At 39.3% G+C, this 18,026-nt stretch overlaps 1 protein-coding gene across 1 annotated transcript in view; it reads right to left on the bottom strand.

Annotated features, from left to right (window-relative positions):
* Positions 1–18,026, bottom strand: part of LOC131278909 (anthrax toxin receptor-like) — a 68,642-nt gene that overhangs the window by 18,773 nt on the left and 31,843 nt on the right. The window lies entirely within an intron of this gene.

Here is an 18,026-nt window from a genome sequence, read left to right on the forward strand (position 1 = left end):
CTGAGGGAGGAATCTTCCAGGCTGTGGAGGGGCCTGTGCCAAGGTCCTGAGGTCAGAACTACTCGTGCTTGTGCAGGGAGGAAGGGAGTGAGCAGGACGGGCAGCATGGGCTTTATCCAAGGACAGCGAGTGTGCCAGGGCCTGACAGATGCCAGGGTGGTGTGGACTTGAAGGCAGCAGGACTTTTGGTGGCTGGATGCAGGGGAAGCAAAAAGGCACGAGGGGGCCGTGAGCTTTGGAGGAGAGGACTGAGTGGCTAGGGGTGCCCTTTCCTGCAATGGGGAAGCCTGACATGGGAGGGGATTTTGGATGCTTTGGCTTTCCTTTAGCCTTCGGTTACTGTGGGGTTTGGGACTGGGGCACAGGAGGCTGAGTGCAGGCCCACAGCTGTAGGAGCACCTCTCAGTCTGCAGCCTGCACACTCACTGGCCCCTGGACTGGGGTGAAGGGCACTGCAAAGAAGCCCTCTGAGTGGGGCTTGTCATTACAGTCATCCCCCAAGCTGGAGGAGCAGGACCTTTGCTTTCCAAGGCCCGGGCCCAGCTGCACCTGGGAAGGAGGGTGAGCAGCAGCATCCACTGTCTCTCTGCAGGATGGAGGCTGGGTCTGCCACCTCACAGGGTTGGCTCTTGTGGAATGTTTTCATTTCAACTAGGCTAGTTGAGTTCCAGGAAGATGGCATTGGAGTAGGCAGGCAGGGCTCAACTCTCTCACAAAAACAATGGAGAAAGGGCCAAAAGCTGTCCTAGGGACCTGCTTTGGGAGTCAACAGACCAGGACAGTGCTATGCAACTCCCAGGAGGGCAAGGGACAGAGAGATGAAGAACCCAAAACAACAAACCTGAGCTATCAAATGCCCACCATGGCTGGGAAGGGCTCCCCTCCCCCATCCCAAGATATTAAGCTGGGGTAAAAGCCCTGGCTCCCTGCAGCCCAATGGGGGGGGGAACAGATGTCCTCCTCCCTGTCAGCTGTTTCAAGGGAAAAGGGAAGGGGCATCAGAAGGCTTCTCTTCCATGAATTCAGCCAGCAAATCCTGCTGTGAATTTCAGCTCTGACTGCACCACACAGGAAAGTAGAGATTGAAAGAAACACTTCCACGGACAGGTTTTCCAAGAAACACCATGCGCTGGCTGGTCTGGAAATTGCATGGACAAAAACTGCTTTAAGGACTCTCTTAACCCCAATTCTTGGGAGAAAATCTGCACACCATTAGTGAATCCCTGGCCCAGTTTTGGTAATTTAAGCTGGGTACTTTTAAAGACTCAGAATAAGGTGAACCAAGTATCAAAGAAGAGCTGGGGCGGGGGGGGGGGGGAGGCAGGAAACAGGCAACAGAAGAAATTGACTATCAGAGCAAATTGATTGACATATTCAGATGCCTAGACATGAGCAAAAAATTACAAGCCATATTAGGAAGCAGGAAGAGATGGCCCAGCCAAAGAAACCGACCAAATATCCTGGAGATATACAGGATTTAAGAAAATTAATGAATGATAATCATGCAACACTCCTAAATCACTTCAAAGAATTGAAAGAAAATATGACTAAAGGGATAAAGAGTATTAAGAAGACACTGAGTGAGCATAAAGACCAATTTGAGACTGCAAAGAAAAGTAACAGAGCATACGCAAATTAAAGACACAATGGATGAAATTAAAAATAGAAAGATGAAGAGGAAGACCCCACATTTGAGGAAGAAAATGAAGAAATTGGAGGAGGTGCAGAAGGTGGACAGGGTAATAGAAAGAGACTTTTTTCTAAGGAACTACAGTGTATGATGTATGGATTTGGGGATGACCAGAATCCTTATACTGAGTCAGTGGATATTCTTGAAGACCTTGTCATAGAGGTCATCACTGAGATGACTCACAAGGCAATGTCAATTGGAAGACAAGGTCGAGTACAAGTTGAAGATATCATCTTCTTGATTCGAAAGGACCCAAGGAAGTTTGCTAGGGTTAAAGACTTACTATGAATGAAGAATGGAAACAAGCTAGAAAAGCATTTGATCACACAAACTATGGATCTTGATCCTTTTTGTACTTCTTAAAGCTTCCTTATCTTCTGGGTCAAATATATATAGTAACTGCCTATTTCCTATAGTAAGGTCCGGATATCTAACTATGAAAATGAAAGCTGGAGAAACATACAGGCTTCAGCCTTTATTTTCCTGTCTTCAATTTTAGAGCTTTTGAGTCTTTAATTGCCTGTCTTTATATTGCCATTGGGTTTTAATGATCATATATAAGTTAAAGGACCTTGCAATTCATGTAATTCCTTCTGACTTTTGACTAGATGATGAAGTAGTACTTATGTGTTAGGTGTCCTTTTTTGTCATTGTAGGCTATATTGTAGCTGTTTTATATGTGACGAGTAAATGGCACCTTTGATCCTGTGATGGCTGAGACATGTTTTTTATATTTTCTTAAGTTTCTAGACAAAACTCTGATATTACTAATGAAGTGAACTGGTTTGTGTTTCTCTTAAGTAGATGATGATATAGGAAAATACAGTATTTTTAGAGAATGCTTAAGTGTCTTAAGTGGTCATTTGTTTTAATTTTCTTCAGATAGCAAGAGTGTTTTGTTTTTTGAGAAACTAAGTTTCATGTAAATGCCTCAGTGTTGGTAGGCTTTCTTTATTTAAAATCTTTGGGGTTTATACATTCTGTTTGTCAAGCTTTACAACTGAGTTTCCCAAGTCAGTTTAAATCTTCTAAAAAGAAATGCTTTCAGTAGCATGAATGTCATTGCTTAAAAAGCTGATGGCAGGATAAGCATTTGGGGTAGTGTTTTATTAATATATTGGTTAGTACTTGTTCATTGTGGAAATGTGTACTTGCCTAAAAGCATATGTGGCCATGGAAACCACTTGTAGTTCAGGATATACAGGTTGTGTGTGTATTTAACTATCTTGTATTAAATTATTATTGCACTTAGCTTAAAATGAGAGTTGAAATTGCATTTAAAGTGATCATTAAATGTAACTATCTGTGAAACTGAATGTTTTGTTTTGTGTGCTGCTTTTTCACATTATCTATAAATCAGTGCTTGGGGAAATTCTACTTTCTTAACCTATTCATACAGGGAATAAAGTATGAAAAATTAGAAAAAAAATACATTAGAGGGAGGAGGTGCAAGATGGCAGCAGAGGGACGTGCAAGATGGCAGCAGAGAAGGGTGCTTTGAGAGTTAGCTCATCCTACAAGGCAGTTGGTGATCTCCCAGAACTATGTAAAGCACCTGCTTGGGGACCCTAGGAGACCAGATGAGCATCCTGCAACATCCTTGAAAGAATGGAAGGAGGAGACCTACCATCTGCAGAGAAGATTCATGAGTAGAGCACTCTACACTATGGAGGCCAGTGTCCATTCTCCACTGGTGGAGAAGCTGCCTCAAGGGCTATTCCATGGCTGGAGTTGGAAGCTCCATTTCCCAAAAATGGGGGAGGAAGAGATAGTTGGCCCCTGAATTCACGTAATGATTAGTAAACACGGCTGGGTAAAATATAACCCTAAAAACAGTTAAAGTTTGAACCTGTTCAAGTTGGAAAGCACCCAGTAGCTGCCATGTTAACTCTGCAAAAGCAGATCTCAATACATTCAACAAGATAGAAATTATACAATGCACCTTCTCTGATCTTAATGGAATAAAGCTGAAAATCAGCAAGAGGTGGAAAAAGGGTACATTCACAAATATATGGAAATTAAACAACACACTCTTATATAATCAGTGGGCCAAAGAAGAAATTTCAATAGAAATCAATAAATATCTCAAAACAAAAGAAAACAAGAGCACAACATATCAGAACATATGAGAAGCAGTGAAGGCAGTGTTGAAAGGGAAATTGATGGCACTCAATGCTTATACTAAAAAAGAAGAAAGAGCTAAAATCAAGAAGAATAAAACAACAGCAAACTAATCCCAAAGGAAGTAGAAGTAATGAAATAACAAATATCAGAAGAGAAATAAATGAAATGGAGAACAAAAAGCAATAGAGAAAATTAACAAAACTCATAATTGGTTCTTTGAGAAGATTAACAAAATCAAAAAACCCTTAGCTAGACTGACAAGGAAAAAAAGAGTGAAGATGCAAATAAATGAAATAAAAAATGAAAATGGGGACATTACTACTGATCCCACAGAAATAAAAGATATCGTAAGAGGATTCTATGAACAACTGTACACCAAAAAACTAGACAATGTAGATGAAATGGAAAAATTCCCAGGAATGTATGAACAACCTACACTGACCCTAGAAGATATAGAAGACCTTGACAAACCAATCACAGGTAAAGAGATTGAAACAGTCATCAAACAACTCCCCAAATGACAAGCCCAGGACCAGATGGTTTCACAGGTGAGTTCTACCAAGCATTCAAAGATGATTAATACCAATCTTACTTAAGCTCTTTCCAAAAAATGGAATAAGAAGGAACGCTACCAAACTCATTCTATGAAGCCAATATCACCCTAATACCAAAGCCAGATGTAGATATTACAAAAATTTTTTTAATTGCAGACCCATTTCCCTAATGAATACAGGTACAGAAATCCTCAACAAAATACTTGCTAATTGAATCCAACAACATATTTAAAAACTTATTCATCATGATAAAGTGGGTTTTATACCAGGGATGCAAGGGTGGTTCAGCACAAGAAAATCAATCAGCATGCTATACCAATAAGCAACCGCAATGCACAAAAACATCAGTGATGTTTCTATATGCTAATAATGTGCAGTCTGAGGAGGAAGTCAGGAAAAAAATTTCATTTACATTAGTGATTAAAAGAATCAGATATATAAAAATAATTTTAACCAAGGATGTAGAGCCCTTGCATTCAAAAAACTACAATGCATTGTCAAAAGAAATTTTTAAAAAGACCTAAATAAATGGTAGAATATTCCAAGCTCATATATTGGAAGACTAAATATCATTAAGACATCAATTCTACACAATTTGATATACAGTCAATGCAATCCCAATACAAATTTCACCAGCATTTTTTAAACATATGGAAAACACAATTATTGAATTTATTTGGTAGGGTAATGGGGTTCCGATTAGGCAGAAACATCTTGAAAAGGAAAAGCAAAGCTGGAGGACCCTCTCTTCCAGATTTTAAATCACATTACATAGCTACAATGGTTAAAAAAAAAAAAAAAAGCATGGTACTGGCATAAAGACAGACACATATACCCATGAATCCAAACTGATGGTTTGGAAGTAGACCCTCATATCTATGGTCAAGTAATTTTTGGCAAGCCTATCCAACCCACCCAGCTGGGGCAGAGCAGTCTATTTAACAAATGGTGCTGGGAGAATTAGATATCCATAGTCAAAAGAAAGAAAAGGAACCCTTATCTCATGTCTTATACAAAAATTAACTCAAAATGGATTAAAGACCTAAATATAAATGCAAGAACCATAAGGCTCCTAAAAGAATATGTAGGAAAACATCTTCAAGACCTGGTGGTAGGTGGTAGATTCTTAAACCTTATACCAAAAGCATGAGCCACAAAAGAAAACATGGATATATGGGACCTCCTCAAACTCAAACACGTCTGTGATGCAAACGACTTCATCAAGAAGGTGAAAAGGCATCTGACTAAATGGGAGAAAATATTTGGAAACCACATATCTGATAAGGGCTTGATTTCCATTCTAAATAAAAGAGAGCATATAACAACAATAAAAAACCAAACAATCCAACTTAACAATGGGCAAAAGATTTAGATGGACTTTTCTCCAAAGAGGAAATACAAATGGCCAAAAAGCACATGAAAAAGTGTTCCATATCACTAGCTACTAGAGAAATGTAAATCAAAACGACAATGAGATCTCATCTTACACCACATAAAATCGCCATAATTTAAAAAACAAAACAAAACAAGTGCTGCAAAAGATGTGGAGAAATAGGAACACTCCTTCACTGTTGGTGGGGTTGTAAATGGTGCAGCCTCTGTGGAAGACAGTTTGGCTCTTCCTTAGGAAGTTACATATAGAACCACCATATGATCCAGTAATTCCTTTACTAGGAATATATCCAGAAGAACTGAAGTCTGTGGCACAAACAGAAGAACACGTGGCACACCGATGTTCATAGCAGCATTATTCACAATTGCCAAAAGATGGAAATAACCCAAGTTTCCAACAGCCAATGAATGGCAAACAAAATGTGGTATATACATATGATGGAATACTATGCTGCATTAAGAAGAAATGAAATTGGGACACCAATGATAATATGGATGAATCTTGAAGACATTATGCTAAGTGAAGTAAGCCAGACACAAACGGACAAATCTTGCATGGTCTCACTAATATGAATGAAATATGAAGAATAAATTCATGGAGTTAAACCCTAGAGGACAGGTTATCAGGAGTTATGAGGAGGTCTGAGAAGGAGTACTGATGCTTAACGTATGTAGAATTTTTAATTAACTTGACCGTTAAAGCATGGAAATGGACAGAGTTGATGGTAACATATTATAGTGAATAACAGCTGGTTTATAAATGGGAATGTGGCTGGAAAGGGTGATCCAGGGATGTAAATGTCAATTGAAAGAAAGCTAGAGCTTAATCTAGGGACTAAATAACACAGTGAACCCACAGGTGAAAGAGAATTGTGGTTGATGGTACAGATGAAAGAGTGTCCTTCTGTGAGCAAGAACAGATGTACATCACTATTACAGGGTGGTGGAAATGTGGAGAAGCACGGAATAAATACAACTGGTGTGACCTATGGACTGTGGTTAGCAGGAATAATGTAATATTCTTGCATCTATGCCAAAGATTACTATGTTGATCATGAAGGAATATGGAAAAAGTGTGCCAAATGTACACTATGGACCATAGTTGGTGGTAATGGTGTAATGATATTATCTCATAATCTGTAACAAATGTTTCACTATGGTGTGGTGTGTTGGTGAAGGGCTGTTGTATGGCAATTTTACACATACACATGATTGTTTTATAGGTGCACAACTCCTGTAATAAATATATATTAAAAAATAATAATAGGGGGAAGTGGCTGTGGCACAATAGTTGTGCTCCAATCTACCATATGGGAGGCCCTGGGTTCACATTCTGGGGCCTCCTTGTGAAGGCAGTCTCACCTGCATGCTGCGGAGAGCCACCCAGCCCACAAGCAGTGTGGAGAGCTGACTCAGCAAGATGACACAACAAAAAAATAAAGGAAGACAAGCAAAAACACAGAAGAACGTGCAGCAAATGGACACAGAGAGCAGACAGCAAGCAATCCACAAGGGGGGAGGGGAAATAAAATAAATACATACAAACCCAGAAGAATGTGCAGCATATGGACACAGAGAGCAGACAGTATGCAAAAAGCCATAAGGGGGGGGAATAAAAATAAAATAAAAATAACAGACAAAAGCAGTTTATTAAATTAAAATAATAATAATAATAATAAGGTGGGTTTGGTGGGAAATACACCAAATATAAGATATGGACTATGGTTAGTAGTAATATTTTGATGATACTCTCATAATTTGTAACAAATATTTCAGAAAAATGCAAGATGTGGGGTGGGGTGATACATGGGTTGGGGTGATATATGGGACTCTGTATAATGTCATACATGTTTGTTTTGTAAGTTCACAACTTTTACTACACACTGTTTATGTGTGTTCATGTATGAATGATATACACCAATACAACTGATAAATAAATAATTATAACAATAATAATAAATAATATTTTTAAAAATACATTAGAACTTCCAGAAAGATGGCTGACTAAAAACACACTGGACTCTCTTCTTTCCTTAAAAAATATCTAGACGGCAGACATAAACAGCTTGGGAAAATAATCTTCTAGGGTTTAGGACACCAGGGGATGGCTGGACACTGCCCAGAAGAGAAAGGGGCAAGGGAAAATAATTGTGTCTACAAAACTATGCATTAAAAGCCATAGCTACAAATGCCAGCACCTTCCCCCACAATATAAAAACTTTTGAATTCTCAGGCCTCTGGATTGATGGCTACAAATGGGGCCCTAGGGATCTACCTCCCCAGAAAAAGTGAGAGAAGGACACAGCCTAAGGCTGACCCAGCTTTTGACCCACAAATTTGGTCTGCTGTGTTCCATGGGCCCTTCCAAGCCAGATGGAGCCACACCATTGTTTGTCTTAAGAGCTAGCAAGAGATTAAAGAGATCCAACTCTCTCAATCTCCCTCTCTACTGACCAGGACTGGTTTTTGAGGTCACAAAAAGGAGAGAAATTACTTCCCACCTGGGAAATGAGAGGGGGCAGCCAGCAAAGTTTGGAGAACTGCCCCTGAGAAAGTGTCAATTACAAAGCTATTAGCCTCCAGACAGGAAACTTTGTCACAATGATCCAGTCGATGTTGCAGCAACACACTTCAACTGGGCATTGAAAGAGGGTTACCAAAGATCGCCATCTGCTGGGTGACCAAGGATTTGCATGTGAGAAAATTAAAATTAAATAAGAAAGAGAGGCTTTTTCTGGCCTTTGCAATCTCCCTCCACAAAGCCCTAGGAAGCAGGTCTGCTCCCCATTACTGGGTTCATAGCCCAATTTGATCAACTAACCAGGACAATCCCAGAGACTCAGAACAGATTGAACCAAAAATCAAAGAATAGCAGTAACACATAGCCTCTTGCCACTAAAGCCCTATGAAAGAGGAAAAAAATTTAGCATCTGAGTAAACTCACCACCCTAATCAGATGCCTGGATATCAAAAATTACAAGCCATTAGTAAGAAAATGTTAGAAATGGCCCAAGAAAAGGAATATATCAAAACTCCAGAAGGGACAGAAGATTTGAGACAATTAATCAATGTGATGAACACAAATTTCCAAAATCAAATTAATGACTTGAAAGACAAGGCATCCAAAGAGATAAAGAATATCGAGAAAACACTAATCTGTGGCCGCCAGAGTTTCTGAAGGGACAGAGAGGGAAAATAGGTGCAATACCGGGTATTTTCAGGACATTGTAATTATTCTGCATGACACTGCAGTGATTGGTATAGGCCATTATACATTTTGTCATAACCTATAAGATTGTGCAGGACAGAGGTTAAAAACTATAATGTAAATTTAATCCACGGGTAGTAGCAATGCTTCAGTATGTGTTCTTCAATTGTAACGAATGTACCACACTAATGAAAGATGTTGTTAAGGTGGGAAAATGTGGACGGGGGAGAGGATGGGACATATGGGAATTCCCTATAATTTTTATGTGACATTTATGTAATCCAAAGCTTCTTTAAAAATAAAAATAATATTACAATAGAAGATACTGAGCTAACACAAAGAAGAATTTAAAAACCTGTACAGAAATGTAACAGAGCTCATGGGAATGAAAGACACAATAGGTAAGATCAAAACCACATTAGAGGCATACAACAGTAGATTCAAAATGACTGGAGAAAGAATAAGTCATATAGAAGACAGAATGCTGAAACTGAAGAGAAAAAAGAAGAAAGAAAGAAAAGAATGGAAAAAATAGAGCAGGGGTTCGGAGTTGAATGATAACATGAAATGCAACAACATACATGTCAAGGGAATTCCAGAAGGAGAAAAGAAGGGAAAAGGGGCTGAAAGAATATTTGAGGATATAATAGCTGAAAATTTCCCAACTCACACAAAAGAAATGAACTTACATGTCCAAGAAGCTCAGTGTATCTCAATCAGAATAAATCTGAATAGACCCACTGCAAGAGTCATACTACTCAGAATGTCAAATGTCAAAGATACAGAGAAAGTTCTGAGAGCAGCAAGGGAGAAGCAAATCATCACATACAAGGAACACCCAGTAAGACCTAGTGCAGATTTCTCATCAGAAACCATGGAGGCAAGAAGACAGCAGTATGATATGATACAAATAGGATACTGAAAGAGAAAAACTGCCAGCTGAGAATCCTTTATGCAGCAAAATTGTCCCTCAAATATGAAGGCCAGTGTAAAACATTCACAAACAAATAGAAACTAAGAGAATTCATTAAAAAAACAAAAAGGATCCACCTTTGCAGAAAATATTAAAGGAAGAGTTTCAGCCTGAAAGGAAAAGACAGGAGAGAGAGGTTTGGAAAACAGGATAGAAGAAGGAATAGCAGAAAGGATAACCAAAAGAGTAAAAAGACAGATGAAAACAAGTCTTTGATACATGAAAACCAAAGAATAAAATGCTATAAGTAAATAATGTATGTACATTAGCATTATTGAATGTGAATGGATTAAACTCCCCAGTCAAAAGATATAGGCTGACAGAATGGATTTTTAAAAAAGAACCATCCATATATTGCTTACTAGAGTTTCACCTTAGACCCAGGGATACAAACCAGCTGAAAGTGAAAGGTTGGAAAAAGTTGCTTCACACAAATAGTAACCAAAAAAACAGCAGAGGTAGCTATATTGGACAAAACTGACTTGAATTGCAAAAAAAAGTTATAAGAGATAGAGAAGACCATTATATATTAATATAAGGAACAATCCACCAGGAAGAAATAACAGTCATAAATGTCTATGCACCTAGCCAGGGTGCCCCAAAATACATGAGGCAAACTCTGACAAAACTAAAGGGAGAAATAGACACCTCTACCATAACAGTTGGAGACTTTGGCACACTAGTCATATCATTAGATTGAACAGTTAGAAGATCAACAAGGAAACAGAGAACTTGAACAATATGAGTTAGGCCTAACAGACATATGCAGAATGTTGCACCCAAACTCAGTGGGTTATAATTCTTCCCAAGGGCACGTGGATCTTTCTCCAGGATAGACCACATGGTAGATCAGAATACATTTCTCAAAAAATACAAAGAGACTGAAATTATACAAAGCACCTTCTCAGATCATAATGGAATGAAACTTCAAATCAATAATAGACAGGAACTAGGTAAATTCACAAATGTGTGGAAGCTAAGCAACACACTCCTAAATATTCAATGAGACAAAGAAGAAATTGCGGGAAGCAGACATGGCTCAACCAATAAAGTGTCTGGCTACCATATGGGAGTGTCCGGGGTTCGATACCCAGGGCCTCCTGACACATGCAGTGAGCTGGCCCATGCACAGAGCTGCTGCACACAAGGAGTGCCATGCCACGCAGGGCGGCCCTGCATGGGGGTGCCCCATGCACAAGGAGAGCCACCCTGCATGAAAAAAGCACAGCCCACCCAGGAGTGGCACCACACACAAGGAGAGTTGATGCAGTAAAATGACATAACAAAAAAGAGATGCAGTTTCCAGGTGCCACCGAGGGTGCCAGTGGACACAGAGAGCAGACGGGGGCGAAGAAGGGGAGAGACATAAATAAAATAAATCTTAAAAAAAAAAGAGTCCTTTAAAAAAAAGAAGAAATTGCAAGTGAAGTCAGTAAACATATTGAGACAAAGGAAAATGAGAACACAACTTATCAAAAGTTATGCGATACATTGAAGACAGTCTGGAGAGGGGAAATTTATAGCCCTAAACACACATATTAAAAAGAAGAAAGAGCAAAAGTCAGAACAGGCTGAACTGGAGAAACTAGAAAAAGAACATCAAACCACTCCCAAAGCAAACAGAAGGAAGGGAATAATAAAGATTAGAGCAGAAATAAATGAAATTGAGAATTAAAAAATAGAGAAAATCAACAAAACGAAAAGCTGGTTCTTTGAGATCAATAAAACTGACAAACCCCTAGCTAGACTAACAAAGAAGAGAGAAGATGCAAATAAACAAAACCAGAAAGGAAAGAGATGCAGCTATGACCCTGCAGAAATAAAAAAGATTATAAGAGAATATAGTATGCAAACAAACTAGACAACCTCGATGAAATGGACAAATTCCTAGAAATGTACAAACAACCTACACTGAAGCTACAAGAAATAGAAGAACTTAAATCACATTTGAAGATATTGAATCAGTCATCAAAAAACTCGTAACGAAGAAAAGTCCAGGACTAGATGACTTCACAGGTGAATTCTACCAAGCATTTTGAGAAGAATTAACACCAATCCTGTTTAAATTCTTCCAAAAAATTGAAGAGAAGGGAAAATTACTCAACATATTTTATGAAGCCAGCATCATCACAATAACAAAACCAGATAAAGACACTGCAAGAAAAGAAAATTACAGACCAATCTCTAATCAATATAGATGCAAAAAGTTCTCAACAAAATAATTGCCAATAGAATCTAATATATCAAAAGACTTATAGATCATAACCAAGTGGGATTTATTACTAGTATGCAAGGGTGGTTCAACATAAGAAATCAATCAATGTAATACACATTAAGAAATTGAAAGGAAAAAAAAACACATGATCATCTCAATTAATGCAGAAAAGGCATTCGACAAAATCCAGTATCCTTTCTGGATTAAAAAAACACTTTGAAAGTTAAGAGTAAAAGGAAAATCCCTCAAAAGGCATATATGAAAAACTCACAGTCAACACTGTACTTAACTGGGAAAGTTTGAAAGCCTTCCCTCCAAGATCAAGAATAAGACAAGGATGCCCACTGTCACCATTGTTATTCAACATTGTGCCAGAGTTCTAGCCAAAGCCATTAGACAAAAGAAGTAAAAAAAAAAAAGACATCCAAAAGGGAAAGAGGAAGTAAAACCCTATTTGTGATGACATGATACTATATTTAGAAAATTCTGAAATGTCTATGACAAAGTTACTTGAAACAATAAATGAGTTCAGCAAAGTAGCAGGATATAAGATCAACATGCAAAAATCAATAATGTTTCTGTACACTAATATTAAATAATCCGAAGAGGAAATCAGGGGGGAAATTCCATTTACAATAGCAAGAAAAAGATTCTAATACCTAGGAATCAATTTAACCAAAGAAGTACAGGAATTACATGCAGAGAACTACAAAATAATGTTAAAAGAAATCAATGAGGAACTAAACAAATTGGGTTTGATTTCCAGTGCTTCCTAAAGAAGACACCACAGGGAGCCGATGCTGCAACAAGCAGGCACCGCAAGAGTAGATGCAACCGCTGTAACAAGCAGATACTGCAACCGCTGCAACAAGCAGACTGCCACAATCAGCAGACACCATAATCAGCAGAAGTCTCAACCACCACAATGAGCAGACACTACAGCCAACAGGGAGTGGATGTGTCTCAGGGCTTTGGACACTTGCTTCCCACATGGGAGGTCCTGGATCCAGTTCCTGGTGCCTCCTAGAGAAGATGAGCAGACACAGCAAGCACAACGAGCAGACAGACAAGGGAGCCATCTGGGAGCAAGTTAAAAATAAATAAACAGACAAACAAATAAATCTTTATTTTAAAAAATAAGATTATATGCCATAATCAAGTGGGTTTTATCCCAGGTATGCAAGGGTGAGTCAACACAAGAAAATTAGTGTAATAAACCACACTGATAAATTGAAGAAGAAAAATTACATGATCCCTTTGAATGATGCAGAAAAGGCATTTGAAAAAATATAGCACATTTTCTTGATAGAAAATACTCCAAATGATAGGGATAGAAGAAAGCTTTCTCAAAATGGTAAAACACATAAGTGAAAAAACTAGTTAGCATTGTATTCAACGATGAAAGATTGAAAGCTTTCCTGCCGAGATCACCGACAAGACAAGGATGCCCACTGCCATCACTGTTATTCAACATTGTGCTAGAAGTTCTATCTAGAACAATTAGGCTAGATAAAGAAATAAAAGGGACCCAAATAGGAAAGGAAGAAGTAAAACTTGCACTATTTGCTGATGATATGATCCTATTTCCAGAAATTCCTGGAAATTCCACAACACAGCTATTAGAACTAAAACACAAGTTCAGCAAAGTGGCAGGACACAAGATTAATACCCAAAAGGCAATAGCATTTCTATACACTACTGATGTGGAATCTGAGGAGGAAATGAGAAAACAAATTCCATATTTGCAACTGAAAGAATCAAATATTTGGGAATAAACTTAACCGAGGACATAAAGGACCTATATTCAAAAGACTAGAATATTGCTACAAGAAACCAAAGAAGACTTCAATAAATGTAAGGACATTCTGTGTTCCTGGATTGGAAGACTAAATATCGTTAGGATGTCAATTCTACCCAAACTGATTTACAGATTCAACACTACATTAAAAATCCTGGCACCCTTTTTATCTTCTCAGAAATGGAAAAGCCAATTATCAAATTTATTTGGAGGAGTAAGGGGCCCTCAGTAACCAAAACTGTCTTTAAAAAGAAGAGCAAAATTGGAGGACTCTCACTTCCTGACTTGAAGCATACACTTAGCTACATCACTAAAAACATGGTACTGGCATAAAGACAGACAGATTGACCAATGAATCAAGAACTCAGAAATAGATCCCCACGTCTACAGGCAAGGGGCTTTTGACAAGCACTCAAGTCCTCCCAGCTCAGTCAGAACAGTCTCTTTAATAAATGGTGCTGGAAGAACTGGATATCCATATCCAAAAGAAAGAAAGAGGATCTCTATCTCACACCTTATTTTAAAAAATTAAATCAAAATGGATCAAGGACATAAATATAAAAGCAAGAACCATAAAACTCCCAAAATAAAATGTTCTGGAATTTGATAGTGGTGATGGATGCACAACTCTGTGAATGGACTAAAAATTGCTGAATTGTACCTTTTTTAACATTTAACTTTATGGAATGTGAATTATGTCTCAATGAAGCTGTAAGAAAATCTTTGTCAGTAAAGTTAATGATGTCCCATTGTTAAAATTAATAAAGAAAGAAAGACAGAAAGAAGAAAATGTAGGAAGGCATCTACAAGATATTGTGATAGGCTGTATTTTCATAAACTTTACACCAAAAGCATGACCAACAAAAGAAAATAAAGATAAATGGGACTTCTTCAAAATTAAACACTTTTGTACCTCAAAGGATTTTGTCCAAAGGGTAAAAAGGCAGCTGACTCAATGGTAGAAAATAGTTGGCAATCACATATCTGATAAAGGTTTAATATACATGCTATATAAAGAGATCATATAACTCAGCAATAGAAAGGCAAACTACCCAATGAAAAAATGGACAAAAGACTTGAAAAGACAATTGTCCAAAGAAGAAATAAAAATGGCAAAGAAACATGAAAAAATGTTATACAGCACTAGTGATTAAGGTAATGTAAATCAAAACTACAATGAAATATCATTTCATACCTGTTACACTGGCCATTATTAAAAAGTCTGAAAATTGGAAGAGTTGGAGAGGATGCAGAGAGATAGGAATGCTTATTCACTGTTGGTGGAGATGTAGAATGGTATAGCCACTGTGGAGGACTGTTTGGCAGTTTCTAAAGAAGTCAAATATAGATTTGCCATGTGACCTGGCAATACCACTACTGGGTGTATACCCAGAAGAACTGAGAGCAGTGACAAGAATAGATGGATGTTCATAGCATTATTCATGATGGCCAAAAGCTGGAAACAACCCCGGTGTCCATCAACTGATGAATGGATTAACAAATTGTGGTGTGTACACATGATGAAATATTAAGCAGCTTTAAGAAGAAATGAAGTCATGAAGCATGTGACAACATGGAAGAACCTGGAGGACCTTATGATGAGTGAAGTAAACCAGACACAAAAGGACAAATACTGTATGGCTGCACTATTATGAACAAAATGTATTATGTAAACTCATGGAGATAATAATTAAAATATAGGTCACCAGAAAATAGAATGAGGTTAGAGAATAGAGAGTTGAGGGTTAATTTGTACAGAATTGGTAAAAAGGTTTTTGTAAATCTTTGGAAATAAATGTCTTTAGCATGTACTATTGTGAAAATAGTATGTGCTAAAGACAGAAATGTGGAACAGGTGAGAACACATCATGGTATTTGTAACTAGCAGAGTTATTATATGGCTATGACAGTGGTTGAAAGGGTATGTTTAAGGTAATGTTTATTACTAGAAAGAAAGCTAAAAAATGTAACATGGGATTGTATAACAGTGAAACCTCATGTAAAATATGAATATGTGTGTTACTGCATGCACACTGTAAATGCAAATATACTAGACAAAGAGCAGAACAGCTCTGTGTATGGCAGGTGAAGCATAGATTGAGAGGTGTTGAGTTTGGTGTGTTTGTTGTTTGTTTATTATTATTGTTATTGCTGTTATTGGAATGATGAAAATGCTCCAAAAATGATTGAAGTGATGAATGGCACAACTATGTGATTATAATGAATACCAATGATTATATCCTTTGGAAGGATTTATGCTTTATTAATATGATTCAATAAAATAGAATTGTTTTAAAAAAAACTAAGTTTGTTATCAGTTTAGAAATGTTTGCTAATTTTGATGGGACTGGCATCCAGGTGTTATTTCCTGAGTAACTTAATTTTTAAAACACATGGATCAAAAATGAAAGAGAACCCTCAGTTATGGCCCTAACCACTTCATTAATTTGAGGAACTCATAGGTCTCATGAAGAAATATTTGTAGGGGATTACAGTTTCTTTAATTCCAGTTCAGTCTGTTTTTCTTCCATAAATTTTAGGAAAGTAAATTTCACTATGCTGCATTTGAGATTGGAAACAATAGTTACTTGGGTTTGGGATCAGGGTAATGTTTTATTCTCTGTTCTTTCTTCTACTTCCCTGTGGCCACATCAATCTTATAATTAAGAATCTCTAACAATTGTGATTGTTTTTCTCTTTTCCACCACGGATCAGGGCTCTTCTCAACAAAAGGTTCATTTCCATGGGGACGGGTGTGTTGGCCCATCTCAATTGTCAGAGGAGCCAAGAAACTGGTGATCTGGACATATCTGGAAACTCATCTTCAAAGTAGGTGCTGAGGCAATGTGGGAAGGTTGGGATTCCCTGGAAAACAGAGCCCCAGGGAGTGGATGACGACAGCATGTCCAAGGTCAGGGGCAGGAAGTGCAGGGCACTGCAGGTGCTGCCAAGTCACAGCCAAGATGGCTCATGGCCAAGACAGCTGTGTGAGGGGCAAGGCAGGCAGATCAGGAGGGAGGGGCCACCCAGAACGAGCTCATCACCCGAATTCACAGGCCTTCCCCCTGTCGTGAAAACAACATGCGAAAGACAGAACTCGTGGAACAGGGGGCCATACTGGCTATTAAATTTTTCTTCTCATTTCTCAGTTTTCCAAAAGTTTTCCCAGGTGTTTTAATAAGAGGAACATGTGATTGGAAGGAACAAGACAAATTCTTCTCAGCACATCAGAGCTGCTCACGATGTGCCACATGCCATGGCTCTGCCCACGTGGTGTGACTGGGGGCCCGGTGCCCAGCACTGACTCAGAGGGGACACCAGGGACCCCCAAGGGGGCACAGGAACCCCCAGTCCTCTTGGGAAGGACCCAGAAGCATTTCCAGGGCTGTCAGGTGGGCTCCGCCTGCACCAGGAACTCTCTTCTAGGTGAACTAGAAGGCACCCTCCATGGTTTTGGCTATCAGCACTGGGGGGCTCGGGTCCACCCATGCTGGGGAAGGGCAGGTAAAGGGGAACAGCACTCTCCTGAGTGGAGAGCCAGCACCAAGGTCCTCCCTGTGCTCTGCCCACCTAGAGGAGCAGATGCCCACCAGTGCTGGAGAAGGGAGCAGTTCTGGGTCTACCAGGCAGCCGGGCAAGGCACTGGCCCAGGAAAATGCAACCATAACAACCGGAGGCAGTGAGGAGCTGGCAGGCAGAGGGTGCTGAGGGCCACCCAGCAGCCCAGGCTCTGGGGAAGGCCCACCCAGCCCCAGCTCCCCGGGGGCCACCTGCCAGGCCCTCTGCTTCCTAAGGCTGCTCACCCTCGGCCACGTGCCTGGCACCTCAGTCCTGCCAAGTAATAGGCTGCTTCTTACATTTTCACACAATTATTACGCCCTCAAGGGCACCTCCCCCTCTACTACGAGATCTTGCCACGACCATGGCCCGTGTTATAGGAAAGAAAACAGGCTCAGGAGCTAAGGCCCTGGGGCCTGGGCCTCAGACTCTGGAGCGCAGGCCTGGCCAGGGCTCCTCATCTCAGCTCAGGATGAGCCACCTTCCCTGCAGGGGCCAGTGGCCCAGGCAGGGC

The sequence above is a fragment of the Dasypus novemcinctus genome, chromosome 6 (assembly GCF_030445035.2).
Source record: "Dasypus novemcinctus isolate mDasNov1 chromosome 6, mDasNov1.1.hap2, whole genome shotgun sequence".
NCBI lineage: Eukaryota > Metazoa > Chordata > Mammalia > Cingulata > Dasypodidae > Dasypus > Dasypus novemcinctus.